The sequence below is a fragment of the Nipponia nippon genome, unplaced genomic scaffold (genome assembly GCF_047370975.1).
Source record: "Nipponia nippon isolate SJK-2023a ecotype South Korea unplaced genomic scaffold, ASM4737097v1 scaffold_1, whole genome shotgun sequence".
Taxonomy (NCBI): domain Eukaryota; kingdom Metazoa; phylum Chordata; class Aves; order Pelecaniformes; family Threskiornithidae; genus Nipponia; species Nipponia nippon.
In genome coordinates, this window is record NW_028262290.1 from 44,112,400 (window position 1) to 44,130,955 (window position 18,556).

Consider the following 18,556-nt stretch of genomic DNA (forward strand, 5'->3'; position numbering starts at 1 on the left):
GAAGTGAAAATAGTAGAACAAAGTGAGTGATTAGCAGATATTTGTAAGCCTATCTTTTCCTTATGCCAAATCAACATCATTAATAGTGATGACAGGGGGCTAAAAGGAAAAGGAAAGTGTTTGTGAGCTCTCTTGGGTCATTGGTAGAAAATACTCTACTTGGGAATGTGGAATGCATTGTAATCAATCTTGTACTGTATGGATTTATACTCTGGAAGATGTTAGGAAGTGGCTGGGAAGACACCATGTGATCAGCCCTGGAATGGACAACAACAGAGTAGTACCAGAATGTTCAATCTGTCCCATCCAGGTGTTCTCCTGTTAGGCCAGGGAAAGCACCTCTCCCCCACTTGCTTCCTCCTGATTGCAGAAGCAAGTTTGATATATGCATTGTATGTTTGCAAGTTTGGTTTGTTGTCCTGACTCAGACTGTGCTGATCAAATGCAGGACTAACCAGCAGGCAGCACTGCTTACAGGACTTGCATGACTTTTAACCACTTTTTATATTTCTTACCTTTTCCCTTTTCTACTTTTTGATGTTCCTTTTCACCTATCTGGTTAACTCTTTCCTGCTTCAGTCTCCTCCCAAAAAAGAGCCTGCCCCAATTTCTTTCTCCCCACTGGTCCCAGCTTTGCTATACCTCTTTGCCAGTTCAGTATTTCTGATACCATTGCTGATGTACTCGTGGCCTTGCATGGAAATTCTGCTACAGTTGCCTGGGCACTGTTGGTCTTGCATGACTGTACTCCCCAGAAGGGCCCCAGTGCTCCCCTTCAACTGTCTGTGAACTTTGGCCACTGATCACATAACTGTCTCTCAACTGCCTGTGAAATCCAGCCATTGTTCACTACACTATCTATAAAGTTTATTAGCTTCACACTTTGGTTTTTCCCAATAGTTTCTCATTTTCTGTTCATGTTTGTATGGGTAGTGTTAGCATGTCCTGTTCAGTTAACTTTAACTCCAGGCAGGGCCCAGGCAGCAGCCTCATTGTTTCCCTGAGCCCTAACACCAATAGCATCATCCTTAGTTGATGTTATTGGTGTACAGTAACAGAAAGGATAGGTAGAAAACTAATGAATTTAATACTAATTGGTGTAAGTATGTAGCATCTTCACTTTCAGAAATATAGTAACACATTTATATGACTTTTCTGTTTTAAACATTGAATTTAAAAATTAACAGTGCAGTGGGACAGCCATATTTCAGGACACCACATGTGATTTCCATGACTATGTGATCACCAGCCAGCATCTCATCTAGGACAGGATGCAACCTGGAAGTGAATAGAAGTGAATGCACATTCCCTCTGATGTGTTGAGTCATTCCCAACCCTCCCTGCTTCAGATCACAAGGCAGCAGTGACACCATGATGCAGATCTGCAGAGGGAATGAGGACACAATGCAACAGCTTTGGAGGAGCTCAGAGTAGTCAGGACCACATGTGTTGCCACTATCGTGGTGAAGGGAATAGGAAATAAGGGCATGGGTGATGGATGATGGATGGTTGAAACCTCTTTAGGTTCTTTCCATACATCCTTGCACAGGACCTGTCTGTCAGGGCTACTCAGGAGTTACAGTGCGTGAATGCAAACAGGAGAAAACTCTGCCTAAGTTCCAAGCTAATAGGAAATGAGTAATCTAACATTGTGTGAGCAGGTGTCACCACAATGACGGTGATAAGTAAGCCTTGCTGCAAGGCTGGGTATGGTGTCACATTTACTTATTCCTGTGGTGGTTGTATGAGAGTTGGGTGGCTTGATATATGGCAGAGAAAGGTCTCATCTGCTCACAGTTGCACAAGCAGATGTAGTCAATGAGAGAGGAAGCTTTCTTCTTGTTGTTCCTGGTCACTGAGGACAGCGGGAAACAGAGCAAGTAGGAACAGCTAAGTCACAGCTCTTGATGCATCATCAGGGTGGGAATACTTGGAAACTGGATGCTGGAAAAGTCCCTAGTTCTAATCCATGGCTAACCTAGATGACTTCAGGTAGTCATCTGTTAATCAAATGGGAATGTGTTCTGGTTATGAGAGACTGGACCCCACCACAGCTGGAAGGCAAAAATCACAACTGGAATACTATAATCCTCTGGTATTAGGTAGAGATATAGATCTTTCTTTGAAATCACTGTTTACACTTGTTGATCTTAAAAAAAGCCCAAAAACACTTTCCTAAATGATTTTAATTTGAGACTTTAGGAAAACGAGATTGATGCTGCCCATTGTTATCTCTTGTAGAGATCATACTCAAACCCTTGCTTAGTGAGTATGTACCTCTTAAAAATTAAAAACTGTAGAATTTGGGGGTTTTGAATGATTCTTTAATATTTGGAAATAGCATTCAGTGGCTTCATTTCTGTATTATTAAATCTTTACAGTACTTGGCTGCAAGTACAACAAAGAAATAGCATGCATAATCATTTCTGTGATTATAGCGTCTGCTGCCCAGTTACAAAAAATCTGTCCAGAAGAAAGAGAAAAATACAGCACATCCTATTCACCTGTTTATATAATCTTATGGCTAGTGCTATCACAAAAGCATCAGGTTTATTCTGTGATTTCTGGAGGTCAGATTTCATGAGCTAAGTGAATGGGGAACAATGGACAATGCTGATTAAAGATGAAAAGATAATACTTGTTCTTGTAGTGAAAAAAAAGTTCTAGAGATTTTTGTACAAATAAAACTACTTCTGTTTTTGAAACAACACTAGGGTTGCCAAGAATTTCAATGGAATTATACAGTTGGAATGTGATGATAGTCTTGGATGGCTTTTATTTCTTTGTTAAACCAGGGATCTAACACTATCTAACACTCCATCAAAGATGTATTGCATTTGATTATAGTTTTAAAACTCTTTTGTAAGCGCTGCTAAAGAATTGGCATCCCTCATTTAATCAGCTGACAATCTGAAAAGTGTTTGTACAAGTTCTACACCTGCATCAAATAATGGCTGAGAAAGGACAAACCTGAAATTCTGATTTCCAGAGGTTTGAGATACAGCTGATGTGGTAACTAAAGATAAAATCTTGGAGTGCCAGTGTTTTATCTGGGGACTCATTTTACTTGGATGAACTATTCTTAGAGTCCTTTTTTGATGGTCTGCTCCAATTTAGCCCTGGATATTTACTAGCCTGTGGTGATTGTGAAAGAAGAAAACTATGGCAGATTAAACCCTTCTATAAGGTGTTTTCTGTGGTGTGTAGCCATTGTTATGTACATAATCTACAGAGATATAGTGAACGTATTAAATATACTTCAGTATAAAAAATCAGTGTATGTACAAGTGTTATGTAAAATGACTAAAGAGCAGAAATCTGCTTCTTTTTGGAACTTAACAGGACGCAACTTCCGTTTCTGTTTACCTGAACTACGAGAGAGAGAAGCACACCCTCCTCCTTTATTAAACGTTTTAGTATGGGAACATTCCTCAAACAAGGAATATATATATATATATACCTGGAGTCTAAAGGATTCCATCTCCAAAGGGAAAACACATCCTATTCTCAACACACGAGAATGAAGGACTGAATCTTACTTTAAATTATTTGCTCTTTTGCCCAAATATCAAGTAGATGTATTTAACTGAATAAAAAATGGTCCTGAATGCGGAAAATACTTTTGTGAAAAAAAATGTATGTTGCACATGTACAATGAGGGAGGGAAAGGAAGAGTCAGAGACTGCCAAGGACATTCTGAGAGCATTTATTGATTGGAAACAAATCACTGGATTTTTTTTTGTTTTGTTTTGTTTTGCTGTTTTTTTTTTCTTCTCCATATTACATGAAGTGGTCTCTGTCTGGGTGTAATTTTTACTTTTTAGTGCCATCTGCACCTGTGGCCTTTGGACTTAATGTTTATGACAGATGGACTGGACTGTGTTTGCACTATTTAGTGTATAATCCTTCTGTATGTATCTATGGCATGCTAGGCAGTGGCACTGGCCCAATGGGCATATTTATTAGTGCAGACTTCCTGTCTGCTTCCATTGTTCTGTTGCAGTGTCCTTTGAGCCTAATGGACCTTGCTTTGTGCTGGGCCCACCTACAAAATATTGTTCTTGATTCATGCCAGATTATCTGTTGCAGACTCTAATCTTTTTTTTTTTTTTCCTTTTTTCTCTAACACGTTTGCCAACTAGAACATTTAAAATGGATCAATTCCATATTGTAAATGCTCTTCCTCTCCTCTCAGCCTGTGAGCTTCATTTTGGAACAAGCTTGCTAGCTTTGTTTGCTAGTATCAAGATGCTTGATAAAAAGGAGAACCATTTCCTCTGAAAAATGTCACATCTCACGCTACCTGAGATCCTGTTCTACTGGAAGTGGAAGTTGTTCCCAGAAAACCGATGCCTCCTGTAAAACAGGGTGTAATAAATGCAGCCCCGGCTGCAGGAGCCTGCTGGCCCACGGCTGGCAGCCTGGAGCTGTGAGGCACATCCCATTCCTGCTAACTTCATTGGCACTGTGCGGCGGGTGTGGGAAAAAGGACAGGCTACTATTGCACAAGAAATGTTGCCTTCTGTACCAGTAGAACAGCAAAACAAATACCAAGAAAATGGAAAAGTATGCAACACTTAGGCACTTGCACTTTTAAGTTTTTTGAAGTTTTGTGAACCTAACAATCGACAGAGGTGATATCGTGATAACAAAGAACAATTTAGTATTGTTCATTTATCTCATGAAATCATGAGGTTGCCTCTCTTGAATTTTTGTGCCTATTACAGAAATGCATGAAACGAACCTCACAGTTTAGCTGTAGTCACATCAAATTAGTGGTAAATTTCAAACAGACTTTTGAGAATCAAAAGCACTCTTTTCTAACTGTCAACATATATAATCCTAACATTTAGAAAGGATTTTAAAATTTTACTATAGGAAGTAATAATGCCCTTGTAAGCCACTATAGAAAGATAGATCACCTATATAACTTCTCACACTACATAGCAAGACTATACATTCTGTGCTCATATTAATATGATCATGAGGAAAGGTAGCATATTCTGTATCATGCAGCTGGATTCTAACAGGGATAGTTTCTGGGGTGGGTATACCTGCCAATCAGTTTTCTGCAGGATGAGAATGAAGATGTGGGAGGGAGAATTTATCATTTCATAAATAAAAAAAAGCAATTATCAACAACATTTTCATCTCTAGAAAAGGCTTCTTTATAATATTGAAATAAAGCTGTAGAGTAAAAAGAAGAGATTATGATGGCATATTCATGACTGGGAAGCAGAAAAGGCAAAAATTCTATTTTTCCTGTCAGCCATTTTAAATTTGTTGTTTCTGGTTTGCAGTAAAAACTTCAACTATAAAATATCCATCCAGAATGTGTAACTGAGTGAGCTTGGGCTTGAGAAGAAAGTATGTTGAAGTCCATATATAAATACTCATGTATGGCTTGAATATCTTCCTTTTGCATTCATCTTTAATGCTGTTGAATACTTGGCACTTTTGAAGATCAGGTACCCAAACTGCAATGATGAAACCCCATATAAGCATTTTTGTGAAGGAATGTGTGTATTTTCATCCCTGAATTTAATACTAAAACATATGATGGAAATTTAAAAATCTCATGGCAATATGTTTGGCAATCATCTTTCACACCGCATGCAATTTTTTTTTTTTCTTTCCTTTTGTGATATCTGAAAGAGTTTCATCAATTTAGCCTTGTAGTTGCACATCTTGAAGGAATATTTTTAAGAATGCAGTGTAGAAAATGTGCAAGCTAGTTGTGGGCAAATCCTGTTTAATACCCTTCAATTTGAATTAGCTGTGTGACGGTTCTGAATTTTTTTTCCCCGCATTTGCTGTGGCAGTATCACAATTTGTTCCTGATAGATTATTTCTCACCTACTCCATGAAAAAGCAGTTTTCTAAGTTGCTTTTTGCTGCTGCCAGTCAGTGTGATGATGAAGTATCTTCTCGAAACTACCATAAGAGCTTCAGTATCTCTTTTTTGTAAAAGACATTTTATAAATTTTAAGGTGAGAGCAGAGGTTGGTATAGAGGTATATCACAGAGGAGATAGGATATTATTGTGTGCTTATTATTTATTTGCTTTTCTTTGTTTTGTTTTATAGAGTTCATAGCCACAGTTCAGTAGAACAATAAAGACATTATCCAAGTTTGCCAGGAGAGATAAGTAATCTTCTGCCACAGAAGTCTGTTTGCTACAAAAGATTATCTTTAAGGTTGTTGTAATGTTTGAGTTTCTGATTGGAGCCCTCCGCAAATAATGACCAGAGGGGTTGTGTCATTGTGTAGACAAGCTACATGAGCATTCAGCTGTGATTATCATAACTTCAGTGCCAGTAATGTACAGTGCCCCAGAACTGCGGAGCTAGGTATCATGTCCTGCAAATGGAATTATTCAGTTAATCACGGAAGAGCCCGGTGACTGAGCTGATGGAAGCACATAATAGCAAGGTTATGCCTATCAAGGATACACAACCTAAATCTCCCAACTGTGAGGCACAGTAGGGTCAAGTGTTATATGATGGCCTTCCCTTGTGGATTATCATCATATCCCTTCCCTAGATGTTACCTGATTACTAGCCAAGCAAATACACCATACTACCACCATCTACCCTTGCATCTGCAGGGCTGCATCTGAAGTGCAGACAACCAAGGAGATTTTTCATTACCCTGAATTGCACATATCTGTGAACACTGGAGAGTCAGCCTTATCTGGTCTTGACTGAATTCACAATTCTGTTAGAGGAACTGTAAGTCTAAAGAGCTTTGTGGAACATCCAAACTGGCCAATAACTAACTACATGTCCTTGGGGAGATGACACAGGAGACTGTGGTCATCTGCAAACACTAGCTCAGTAATTGTTGTTTTCTGTACATAAGCCTTCTGTCTCTGCATGCACTTACTGAAGATTCAAGACCCCCCTATTCAGATATTATGGGTAGATGCATAGCCTAGCTAGAATCCTCAACCACTTTCTGTCACTGAAGCCATTCTCACCTGCTAGACCTCTGGTACAGTGGAACTTCTTGTGCCAGGCCTTCCACCTACTACTTTTTCCTATTACTATAATTTCTTCATAGCTGGAGCCTTTTTCCTGATTTGTCTGATCTACAGGAACGATCCATCAGTTTTGTGGCAGAAGAGAAATCCACATTTGTGGTCCCACAGAAGGCTCTTCTAAAGACTTGTTCAATGCCAGTGTCCACTGAACTCTGGATCAGTTTTCCATCTAGCTTTATGATCATCTGCATTTGCAAAAACATAGGACAGTGCCCTTGGAATTTTCATCAGTTCTGTTCTAGATAGAATTTCCATACTGGAAGCAGGTAAACTGTCTTTCCCTATCCATGACTTTCCAGGGTCTGACCAATGGATTTAGCCACTAACTTCCTTATGTTTCTAGGCATGTTTGATCTTTGGAAAGATGCAATCACAGCACTCCTAACCTGCTGGGGGATTCCACTGATGTCATTCTTTGTAAGATCCATTAGGCAAACCAGCTGCTCCTTTTGTGTGCTGAAACACCATTTGTTGTTGCTAAATCACCTTCAACTTCTGAAGGCCCCAGAGGCAAAAGAGGCTGCAGGTTACTGTGAGCCACACCTGGCAAATCCTAGAGTGGTTCTGAGCAGTGACTGATGGAAGATCTGCAACTTTCTGCTTCTCCACTAATTTTTTTTCCTAATATGTTTGCACATATTATTTAATGTCATTGCATTGTTCTGACTTTGCAGGTTATTTTTATTGTTAATGCATTTCTGATGCTTTATACCGAGATGTTAGGAGCAACTTGGTCTCAGTTGTGTTGCATACACATACAATCCTCCTATGTTCACTTTACTCTTCCACTAATCGGGGGAGTTAAAGCTACTGCCCAGGTAAAATGGTAAAAGCATCATTGAATTTACAGGGAAAAGAGAATTAGACGTTATTAACTGCTAATTTTGACTTCTTTTAACAGGACTGAAGTCCTAAATTAAAATACAACATGTGTTACTTGATTTTGATGACCACATTGGATATTGCACATGAAGATGGTCCTGTGCTGTTGAGGTGTTCTCTGGGTACTGAGCAAGAAAAGCACTTTGAGGAAATTTGTGATTACAGTAATGAATAATGTGGAAGGGGAGACTGTGAACTAGTTGGAATAAGTTGTTCTTCTGTATAAGAACTGGCATAGACAGAGCTTGATTACTCTCTTTAGCCAAACCCAGTAAGCAGTCCGATAACTAATTTTAAAATCTGTTCTTGTGGTAGTCTTCAGTGGTAGGAAAATAGTTTTTCATGTGGTTGACAGCCTTACATGTGAACCTCACAGCATAACTTCTGCATGTGACTGAGATCAATTTGGCCAGCCATGGCCTCTGTGATTATTTCATTTGTCCCCCTCACTGCTCTGAATCCTTTTCTTCTGTCTGTTAGTTGTATTTCCATTCCACCAGTTAATACTGCGATCAGTGAGGATGAGAGGGTAATCCATCCTTTGTGCAGGTATTATGCCTTTCTTCCATCTACCTACATGTTTTCCCTAAATCCTGTGATTGCTCAGTAACTGGCAAGAGAGACAGATGGAGGATGTCACACCTACATACAAATGATGAAGAAATGATGGCTGTTGGCTATTGACTTGCAGTGACAGAAGCATCTTTAACTTGTACATCAAAGGAACCCTTTTTAAGGATAGTGTCACTATCACCGGTTGCTGAAAATGGAAAAACAGATCCTCAGCTGTCATGTACTCTGTCATTGGTTCACTGCTACAACAACAAACCAGTTACACAGCAAAACTATCACGTAAAGCAAGCTAAGGCAAAAAAATGTGAGAGACCAGGGAGGTGTAGAGTATATATTGAAAGTGTCTTGCAAAATGTAATATTAATATACAAATCTAAAATGAAATATATCTTTCAGATGAGATAAATTTTAAGGCAGTCATTGCTGTATGTATCTATTACCAGAAATCTGACTTTGAGAATAAGTGACTACTTAATGTTTCCTTAACTGAAGCTGATATCAAAGTTAGATTCATCTAGATAATTCAGTGAAGTTGTCTCCACAAAATCATAGTCTAAACTTGTAGATAAAGACTTAGCCATTTTTGTGTAACACAGGAAAAGATAGCTGATCAGGTTGCTGTGGGAAAGAGCAGCTCAAACAAAGCATGACTATAAAAGCTGCAGTGTTGATAGATAGTGGTTCATAGATATGCTTAGTATCTTCCCAGATGAATAGTTTCTTCCATTTAAAATAATAGCTGCACTATGATTTCCCATTCATTAGTGGGAACAAAAGGTGGTTTTAGAGGGAAAAACAGGGAAGGGAAGGTCTAAGACTTAGAATTTCCTTTAATTAATCAACTTCATTATAGAAAAATAACGGGTGAAATAGTGTGAAAAATAAGATTTGTGTGTGTGTGTGAAACAAATGCAAATATACTAAAAGACTGATTAATGCTAGGCTCCCAGTGGTTAAAATAACCCTCTCTTTTTGGTATTCTGATATTTGAGTTTACAGAATATATATACTCCTTCTGACTACTCTGTAGTAATTTCTGTTAATTATAATCTGAAAGACTATATAGTCCACTTCTTACTGACATAAAAATGCAGTAACTCTCAGAAATTGTCCCACTGATGCCTATGAACCTATTTGCAAGAGAAACTGCTGGCCAGAGTAAGCGAGGGCTCCATTAAAGGGTTCAAATGGAAGATAAAGTTAAATTTATGTTTACTTGATATATTCCTATTCTCTAACATTCCTCTTGTTTAAATCCTTATTTCTTCTTCTACTTATATTTCTAACTCCTTCTAACCCTCTCTCTGTTTCTTCCTCTTTTTTTTATTTTTCTCTTTCCTCCTCCTAATATTTCATTTTAACAAGATTTTTTGAGTCACACTGATTCCAGGTAAACAAGCTGCTGTACTGTAAAATAAATAGCCTTGAAATGCTACAAAGTAAATCACTTGCCTTCAAGATTAAGCTAAAATGTTTGCTTCAGCTTCATGTCTGAACATCCTTCCACTTAACCAGATGATAGCAGACTTTTTGCCAACAAAACATATCTTTACTAAACCAGGGCCATCTTTCAATAAGAACAGAGCAGTATGATGCCCTCTGCCATCAAAACATGCCTCTAGCCCTATTTATTTATGAGGAGCTTTGTACTGGATACAAACTGATCATGAATGTTATCCAGCTTTATATAAGACATCACATGGTATTGGTAATCTGATACAGGGTTTTAAACGGATAGCTACACTGCCAGTTTTAAGTGCCAGCTTTTTTTTTTCCTTTTGCTATCAAGTGGTGTAGCATGCACTGCTAAGAAATACTGTAGCCTTCATCAAATTTATGCTTCCTGCGGAAGATTTGCTATGTCTTTATTTTGCCTTTTATTTTTATTCTTCTGAACAAAACAAAACTATTTAGTATTCTCTGATACAGCATCCTGGAAATAGATCACTGTTGGAAGAATAATCTACATTTTACTTCTTGTTCCAAAATATATTTTTTTCACAAGCTTGTGGTTCAGCATCTTTTTGCTGTATGTTTATTAAAATAGTTATGCTTTACTGTTACAGGTCTGAAGAGTCTTAAAAAGCAGATACAGTTTCAGACAAGAAATATTAACTTTTCTTGGTGTTTATTCTTACAGCATTCTATTTGATCACCTATACTTATGTTTGTAAACCTAGAGAATCAGCTTTATTTGTGGATTGGGTATATAACTGACATTTGTTTCATGCAGGCATGGAAAAATCTAACCTGGTGTGAGAAACCTGAAGTGAGACTAACATCCTTAATTTTTGCTTTGCAACATAATCTAGAGGACGGATGAGCATTAAAATGGAAAATCTAGCCTCTTTTCCCCAGAGGGCACCTTTGCATTATTGTAGCTGAAAGTTTCATATACTGTATCACTTTGATCTGAAAGCAAAAACCTGATGAACGCTTGTTTGAGTATTTTAGAGGTAAAGACAGTAGCTTTGATCAATCCCTTGAATCCCTAGTTTCTTAAATCATTTTAGGACAAGTTAAACTGACATTCTAGAGCTGCTCTGTGCATGCTTAAGGGAAAGACAATTAACTAACTTATGCTTGACTTACTAGAAAGCAGGTATGGGAAAAAACATGGCAGAAGGAACATTGAAAAAAGTGAAGAGAACCTATCTGAAAATTTTGTAAGCAATTAGATGGTAGTACAGGTAGAGGCATCGCAAACTGGCATTTCAGTATCTAATTATCATTCATTTGCAATTGAAATAACTTAAGCAGAGATGTGACTTGGAGGGGGGCGGAACTGGTAAGGAGAACTGTACCCTGAATATTTGTTTTTATGTTTTTTCTGCCATGAGAGAGAGATCTGTAGTTTTGTATGCTTCCTTAACTTCACGCATTAAAGAAATTGAATAACATGACTGAGTTGAAAAGGGGTGACATTAATGTGAAGTCTAAGGATTCTTTATGTGCATAAAACCATGATGGTTCATTCCGTGAACAGCTGCTAGCCAATAAGCCTTTTAAAAAGCCTTTTGGAGATGACACTGAAAATCCAGAGCTCACACTCTCACTGTAGTATTTGTACACTGAATTTTGAAAAATAGGGCACCTCCAAATACATGTTAAAGGGTAATCTAAATGTTTCTTGGGGACCCAATATTATACTAGGTGTATATCCAACATATCATTGAACTTACTAGAACTTTACTTAGTACTTACTAGAGAAGTTGTACAATATTAAGACAATTAAATATATTTAAACATAATTAAGTGTCATTTGAACAAAACCAATTTGAAAATGGTTTCATTTGGTAACTTGATTGTCTAAACGTACATCTGAGGGAATATGGCTATTGGGTATTTTTACTCTAGACTTTGTGCAGGCTGCAAACTATCAGTTTGTGTGAACACAGAATGATGTATGTGATAACTGAAACCTTCTAGTAAAGCTGTGTTAAAGCTTCTACCAACTACCTTCCACTGAGCTATTTATATTGAGGTTATGTTGTAAGTTTTTTGGGGAGACTCTTAATTTATACTCCACCTGCACAGTGGTTCTGATTACTGATTAGTGCTATGTTATAAGAAATAAATAATAAGATCAATGGATTTGCTTATCCTTTGGTCAATTGCTGAAGATTCCATGGTAGCACTTCTCATTTTCTGGTAGATGGTAAAATGGTTACCTCTGCAATTAGAACAACACGTGTCTTCTTTTCTGTACTGAGAGAATCAACAATTAAAAATGTGGCCATGATAAGCCAGAGGAAAATAGAAACAGCCTTGTTTGTAATGTATGTACCTGAAGAAATATACTCAGAATGAAAGTAAAATGTTAAAGAGCTTCCTTCTCTCTTTCTCTGATGCAAACTTTTCTAGGAGCTTAAGGACAGCAGTGGTAGTTCCAAACCACCACAGGTGTTGAACAGTGGTAGAACTGGCCATAGAAAGGAACACCACATTTGAGGGTTTCTGTCTTTGTACATTCAGCACTAAGGGCTAAGGAACCAGAGCTTAATTATGGAGAGACGAGTGTGAGTTCGTAAAGGTACTACAGTCGCCTGACCATCATAAAATATAAACACAGTCAACATTTCTTTCTATCTAAGCAAGATATTTTAAAACGTGTTTTATTTTTAATTAAGTTAAAGTAATTTAAATTTTAAGAGTTTCTGGGACTGGTGTCCTGCATGTCCTGACCAATGCATGGGAAGAAAAATTATATTCCACTTTAATGAAATTACAAAACATTTCCTCGAGATTTGATCCTGTTGCTTAATAGCATTGTCTCATCTTATGGACAACTTAGCTAATGCTGGTGTAATCAGAGATGGCTGTTGTAGCACGAGTTGGAAACACATTAGTTAAGAATGTAACAGCTGCACCTTCCACTTAAATTTTGTCATTATATCTTGAAGCATAAACATTCAAAATACAGTTTAAACGAAAATAGAAACTTCAGCTAAGTGACTTACACCACTGAAATGGAATTAACGATAAAAATAATGATGGATATATAACTTCAATGGAATTGACAGATTCAGTTATAATAACTTTATGCTGCTCATTAGAAATTTGTCCCATTGTGTCTGATGACTATAGTTATCAGGGAAGGATAATCAGGGCAGCTTTAATCACAGTCTTAAAATATTTTGTGGTTCCTTTTGCATACTTGATTTGCCTCTTGTATGCAAATATTATATTTACTCCATATTTGAAAAGTGTCTCCTATTAATCTGCATTGATTTTATTTTATTTTGCAGATTGACTAACTTGATTTGTGTAAGTTACGCTGTAAGGACAGCTTTAATGATTGAATTAGATGGACTGTTCACTTTTTACAGTACATTTTATTAGTCTAAATGTATGGTAGACAGGCTTAAAACCAATACCTACAGGTACCTTTTCAGCACAGTGCTCAGGAAATTAACCATGGAGCTCTCATTAGCATTAATGGGTGCTTAGTGACTAATTTACTGTGCACCACGCTTAAAACATAGTCCCCAGGGTGCTCACCAGGCTGTGTGGGAGATTCCTCCATGCTGATGGTATTGTAATTGTATTTTATTAGATCAAGCTACAAATGAAAGATTTTGATCTTATGCCTAACTCTGATTCAAAGACAAAACACACACACCTGTGTTCACTATCACTTAGCTGTGACAGCAAGATAATCCCATCAAGGAGTTCTGGCAGAAAGATACAGGAGAAAAAAGATGTACTGTCAATGCTTCTAATTTCTCATAAACTTAGAAGATTACACAGAATATCTCATTTTTATGCTAAATATTAAACATTAAAAGCATAAACTTTCAAAATAGCTATTCATAAATTTGGAACTGCTGTTGCAATTTTAGCTTAGCCTTATTACACATGTGTTTTCAATTACAAAAGGAAAACTTTAAGAAATTAAGATAAATCAACTGGAATCAAGAGCTCAGGAACTTACATCTGTAAGAAGCTAAAGTTTTCGCGGTCAAAGGTGCAAAAATTCCCTGGAATTCACAGTCCAGTCAAAGAAGAAAAGTTGCTGGGAATGCTTCCAAATTCTGTTCTGAATAATGAATTTAAAAAGAACACTAACTTTAAGCAGAAAACCTCTAAGGAAAGGGAGAAAGACAAAACAACAAAGAATCCTGTGCTTTGTTGAATAGAAAACACTGGGATAAGGCAAGACTTAGCATCAATCTGAGTTTTGCTTTAGAAAGAAGGTTCTTCATTCCTTAAGAGAGGACAAAGAAGGAAGAGGGTTGCCATGTGCTTAAAATTATCTGTCTTCTACCTAGAACAGATTCAAAATTGATATATGTTTCAGTTTTTAATGAGACCAATGCTGAGCACAACAGCAAAGGCAGGCTTGCCAAAACAAAGCTCACTGAGCTTAATGTATGTGTGTACAGGAGACAGGGAAAGAAGAAGATGACATCATTCCCAAAATATTGGAATATAAAATCACAATCAGACAGAATGTGATAACAAATCTGAGTGGCACCATAAAATTGCAAAGTAATATAAATAGTAAAGTGTAATATAAATATAAAGTGTATGTATACAAATGCACACAGTCTGGGAAACAAACAGGAGGAACTGGACCTCCGTGCCCAGTCAGAAGGTTATGATATCATAGGAGTAACTGAGACACGGTGGGACAACTCACATGACTGGGGAATCGCGATGGGCGGTTACAGGCTGTTTTGCAAAGACAGGCAAGGAAAAAGAGGTGGAGGAGTCGCACTCTATATTAAGGAAAACCTCGAATGTATTGAAGTCAACTATGGTGATTGTGAGTGCTCTATTGAATGCCTCTGGGTTACAATCAGAGGGGTCATCTCCAAGCAGGACCTTACAGTGGGCATCTGCTACGGACCCCCAAACCACGACAATAAAGCTGATGAAGCAATATTTTGGACACTAAGGTAAGCTTCTGGTCAACAGAACCTGGTTCTCATGGCTGACTTCAACTACTCAGACATTTGCTGGAAGAACAATACAGCAGCTCGCGTGTCTTCCATCAAGTTCCTGGAATGCACAGAGGACTGTTTCCTCTTACAAAATGTTAGATGTGCCAACCAGGAAGGAGGCACTACTGGACATGCTATTCACAAACCAAGAAAACCTGCTTTGTAACATCTCGGTCAGTAACAACCTTGGCTGCAGTGATCACAATATTGTGGAGTTTGAGATCCAGCTGAGCACAGCACGAAGACACAGGTTCTAGATTTTAGAAGAGCAAACTTCAGCTCTCTCAGAGCTCAGCTGGGAGGGATTCAGCGGGAAGCTTCCATGGAGGATAAAGGAGCCAGTGAGTGCTGGGAGTTCTTCAAGAATGCTCTCTTGGAAGCACAAAACCAGTTTATCCCCTATAAAAGAAAAGGAAGTAAGCGGAGCAAGAGGCCCTGTTGGCTCAACCATGAGCTCCTGAGTCTGCTTAAAACCAAAAGAGATGCGTACCAGAGATGGAGAAGTGGAACATTGTCCACTGAGAACGACAAGGGCATTGCCAGAGTGTGCAGAGATGCAGTTAGAAAGGCAAAAGCTCAACTTGAATTGGAACTGCCAAAGACATCAAAAATAACAAGAAAGGGTTCTTCTGGTATGTAAGTTGCAAGCAGAAACAGAAGGAAAACATGCGCCCACTGTTAAACAGTAGAGGTGAATCAGTCACCAACAATGCTGAAAAGGCAGAGGTTCTCAACACCTTCTTCACCTCTGTCTTTACCAGCACTGTTGGATCCCAGGCATTGGGAACAAAAATCCATGAGGATCCAAATGTAGACCCACCATCAATGATGAAGAAGTTAGTATGTGAATTATTACAGGAGCTTGAGCCTTACAAATTGATGGGCCCTGACGCCATCCACCCAAGGGTGTTGAGAGAGCTGGCTGATGTGATTGTGGGGCCACTCTCTATAACCTTTGAGAAGTCGGGGAGATCGGGGGATGTCCCAGAGGACTGGAGGAAGGCAAATGTTACCCCTATCTACAAGAAGGGCTAAAGGGAGGATCCAGGTAATTATAGGCCCATCAGTCTTACTTTAATCCCTGGGAAAGTCATGGAACAGATCCTCCTGGGGACCACCACAAGTCAAATGAAGCACGTGACTGGGAAAAGCCAACACGGCTTCACAAAAGGCAGATCGTGCCTGACAAATCTGGTGGCTTTCTATGATAAAAGTGACCTGCTCGGTTGACATGGGGTGAGCGGTTGATGTTGTCTACTTGGACTTCTCTAAGGCCTGCAATACGGTTCCCCACGACTTTCTGCTGGAGAAACTGATGTGTTATGACCTGGACAAGTGGTCTGTGTAGTGGGTGAGGAATTGTCTGATGGGCCGCACCCAAACGGTGGTGGTAAATGGCTCTTTTTCAAACTGGCAACCTGTCACAAGTGGGGTCCCCCAGGGATCGATACTGGGCCCAAAGCTATTCAATGTCTTCATAAGTGATCTGGATAATGGGATCAAGCGTAGCCCGATGAAGTTTGCAGATGACACCAAATTGAGTGGGGAAGTACACACTCTAGAAGGGAGAGACACCCTGCAGAAAGATCTGGATAGGCTGAAAGAGTGGGCTAACAAGAACCTTATGAAGTTTAACAAAGACAAGTGTAAGGTCTTGCACCTGGGAAAACATAATCCAGGAGTGCAGCTCAGGCTGGGATCCACCTGGCTAGAGAGCAGCTCCATGGAAAGGGACCTGGGGGTCCTGATGGACAGGAAGCTCAACATGAGTGAACAGTGCGCTGCTGTGGCCAAGAAGGCCAATAGGATGCTGGGTTGCATCAAAAAAGGCATCACCAGCAGAGATAAAGAAGTCATTATCCCACTCTACTCAGCGCTTGTCAGGCCACACCTGGAATACTGTGTACAGTTCTGGTCCCCGTTATACAAAAAAGATGTGGACAGGCTGGAGGGGGTCCAGAGAAGGGCCACCAAGATGATCAAGGGTCTGGGAAGCCTGCCGTATGAGGATAGGCTGAGAGAGCTGGGCTTGTTTAGCCTTGAGAAAAGGAGGCTTCGAGGTGATCTCGTCACCATGTACCAGTACTTAAAGGGGAGCTACAAAGAAGATGGAGACTCCCTTTTTACAAGGAGTCACATGGTGAGGACAAGGGGTAACGGGTACAAGTTACTCCCAGGGAGATTCTGATTGGACACGATAGTAAATTTTTCACAATGAGAACAGTCAATCATTGGAATAATCTCCCCAGGGAAGTGGTTGACTCTGCTACGCTGAACATGTTTAAGACTCAGCTGGACATGCTGCTGGGCCATCTTGTCTAGATTGTGCTAGAAATGTTGGACCAGATGATCCTGGAGGTCCCTTCCAACCTGGTATTCTATGATCTATGATTCTGTGATTCTAGTAACTATCTTTAAGACAAGAAAGAAAATACATAACTTAGGCTAATATGGACTCACCAGTGTGACTCAATCAGGCAAAAACTTAGAAAATATTGAAGACATAGTAGAGATGGAAATAAACAACATAAAAGAAAGGGCTGATAGATCATGTCAGATCAAGCTATTATCTATCTCAGGTAAGATAACTAATTTTTTGGATAAGAGAAATGCAAGTCAGCCTAATTTGCCTGGACTTCAGAGAAGGATGTGAAATTATTGGTGATTGGATTAATAGGGAACTGTAGAGCGAGTAAGGAACTGGCTAGAAGACAGACGAGTAGATTTTACATAGCAGGGCATAGTCATCATCAAGGGCCTCTGTTAGTAGTACATTGCTTGTGCATTGCTGCTTGTCTGATAGTATAGATCCCAAAATATTATTTATCACACAACTTCTTGGCCACTGTTTTTTTTAAACAGCTTTTTCTCCACTATTGTCTATAATGCTGTACTAAAGAGCACCTGCTACAGAGTCTGTCACTTAAACTCATGTCATAAGTGTCACAGATTCTCAGAATTCACAATAGTGGTATCATGCTTGTACATTACACTCTTTAGCATCACTAGTCTGTGATACTTGACTGATGTTATTTTTTTACACTAACTCTCTTCCCCCTTACTGCACAGATACATGCTGAAATGTCTGCTACTGTGAAGTGACCTGCTTATAGTCTGAGTCAGCATCACATCAGAAAGGTACATCAAAAATGCTTAGGACAGTGCTTTGCATCCTAATACCTTCTAGGAAAGGTATGAATAAAGCTGAGCTTGGGTAGTCTTGTTTATGACAGAGAATGTGATTGCCTCCAGAAAAAGGTCTTTGATTTGTTCCAGATATATTTACAGAATATCTTTGTAGAATCTGGCAGCATATTTACAATGGATATCTGCCCAAGGGTAACTAATAGATATATTACAATCTCCAATCGTGGATGAACTGTAACAGATGTAATCAAGTGAGTGGTGCAGGAAAAGCACAGGATAAAATATGATATATCACAGTTGGAAGGCTAGTGTCTTTCTTTGTACAGATATACAGATTGACTATATGTAGTAGTTCACAGCAAGAAAAGAAAGGCAGGCATGGTTTCACTTGGAGAAAGTGACTCCAAAACAGCTTTTCTGGGCTGGGAATAAAGCAGCTCTAGTGATACGGACAGAGGAAAACTGC

General features: G+C 38.9%; 1 protein-coding gene across 2 annotated transcripts in view; it reads left to right on the forward strand.

The window, feature by feature from the left end:
* ST18 (ST18 C2H2C-type zinc finger transcription factor) overlaps positions 1-18,556 on the forward strand; it is a 169,442-nt gene that overhangs the window by 6,821 nt on the left and 144,065 nt on the right. The window lies entirely within an intron of this gene.